The sequence below is a fragment of the Meleagris gallopavo genome, chromosome 10, assembly GCF_000146605.3.
Source record: "Meleagris gallopavo isolate NT-WF06-2002-E0010 breed Aviagen turkey brand Nicholas breeding stock chromosome 10, Turkey_5.1, whole genome shotgun sequence".
In the NCBI taxonomy this organism is placed as follows: domain Eukaryota; kingdom Metazoa; phylum Chordata; class Aves; order Galliformes; family Phasianidae; genus Meleagris; species Meleagris gallopavo.
The window spans coordinates 6181975-6184287 of NC_015020.2; positions in this window are offsets into that span (position 1 = coordinate 6181975).

Sequence of the window (2313 nt, forward strand, 5' to 3'; positions counted from 1 at the left end):
CCTGTGAAAGGAATCCAGAGATACTCAGGAAATAGCAGCAGCTTTAATAAATCATAAGCTGAAACCTGTGAAAGCTGTGTAGGGTAAGGTTGAAGGGAGAGGGAGTGAAAAAGAGAAGCACAGGGCAGACTGTAATTTGGGCTAAAAAAGGAAGCATTTTGAAGTATAACACATGTGTTGTGCAAAATGATTCAGAAAGGCAACATACATGGGTTGCTCTTAAAGTAATGCCTCTTTACTTATTGCTGTGAAAATTACAACAGATACAAAGAACACAATAATACTACTTATAAATGGTGCAAATTCTTAACTACAAAGCAATATTTTTCAGCATAGTCACTACCAGTATATATGTATTTCTGCCTGCAATGTACAAGGGCTGCGTGCCCCTCTTCTAAAAATCTGCATTAGCAGAGGTGACTTACTGTGGCTACTGCTGAAACACACTGCCCACCACCTCTCTGTGCTCACACCCACAGTTTGGTCTCCATAAACATCCAGCAAGCATCTGTTGTTGATGGCTGCCATTTTTTCCACATGAAGAAATTCAGTGCCACACCTTTGCCTCATAGTCTCTTCCATGTCAAACTCCATTTTATCAGACTGCCCCTCTGCTGCCATCTACTGCACAGCAACAAAATACAGTGAAATATCAATGGAAAGGTTCAACCTCTACCGCCCTACCACCAACATCCACGTCTGACATCTTGGGCCAACATAATAAAATAGGAGGCATTACTTTCAGAGCAGCCCTCATAACTCAAAAATTATGCTGGGGCAAAAAGTTGCTGACACTAAACATCCATCCTTGGAGTAGGTGAGCAGGTCATGTTTTGCCTTACACATTTCCCAGCGAATGCTCTTTGAGTACATACATACTTTCATACACATTTCTAAGTATTAGAGAACACATAGGTAATTACAGAAAATGTACTGTAATTTTCATGTATGAAACAAAAAAACAACAGTCAGAACAATCTTACTATTGAGAATAATTTACATCTTTAAGAGCAGCATTTTTCTTGAATTTGCTGCTTTCAAGTTCCCTTGCTCTCCTTCTGGCTCAAAAGCATCATACAAAACAGGAAGTACCTATGTTTCCTAGTGAGAGTACTCATGAAGAACCATGAGTGCCACAAGTTTTCTGGATGATATTGAAGTCTTGTTTCCACAATAGTGAGTGTAAAGAAATCTGTTACTGAGCTACTCCATAATATCTGACAAAATAACATTGCTTTCCATGAACAACATACCTTTAAGATACCATATTGGTGCACTCAAAATATAAATTAAGTTTGTAAGATAAAAGTTTAAAAACCTTTAATACATATGGACCGTCTTACATAAAATAAGAATATACATATTTTTAGTTGCTTATTATAATGACTGTCAGGAGGTCAAGTTCAGTTATCCCCACATAACCTTACTGAACCTGCTCAACAGGGTCGCAGCACTGCAAGCCAGGGCAGAGTTTAGCCCACTGTGTAAATTTCAGGAGAACAAATCTTCATTGCAGAGCTCAAAAGAATCCTTGTGCTTGCTGAAGGAAAGGTATAAAGGGGTGCTTGTTAATGCTGGCCAACACAGTCCACTTTCTGGAAAAAGAGGGGTATCTTGGTAGAAACCCGTAGTGATCATACCCAGCAAGGGGATATTTCAAGGGAAAAAATAGCCAACATGAATTTATTTTTTCTTTTAAACACTACGTGCTCTGTACATCTTTATAATTGTATGAAACATTCCTTACAGGATAGGATTTTCTGCAGGAAAAATCAACAGTGACTAGCACTATCATTTAGTGCTTTTAACTATATATTTTTCCTCTTTAATAAAAACTTATTTTCAGAACTCAACATGCAGGTACTTCTGTTACCAAACCTTGCGCTGTGAGTAGTATTATCTCATTATCTGTGAGAGGCCTATTTATTCAGCCTCTTCTCCAATATAACTAGCAACAGGTCTAGAGGAAATGGCCTCAAGCTATGCCAGGGAATTCAGTCTGGACATTAGGAAAAAAAAATTTCTTCTCCAAAAGATTGATTAAGCATTGGAATGAGCTGCCCAGTGTGGTGGTTGAGTCACCATCCCTGGAGGTGTTCAAGAGATGTTTAGTTGTTGTACTAAGTGATGATAGGGTTTATTGGGGAAATATTGGTGATGGATGGTTGGACTGAATGATCTTAGAGGTCATTTCCAACCTTGGTGATCTATGATCCTATGATTCCAAGTCTGAGAATTTTTTTAAAGTGTTTGCTGGTACTACAGCATAGGAAGAAAGAAGTAGTGTGCTTTGGTGAGTGCATGTGTGAAGAA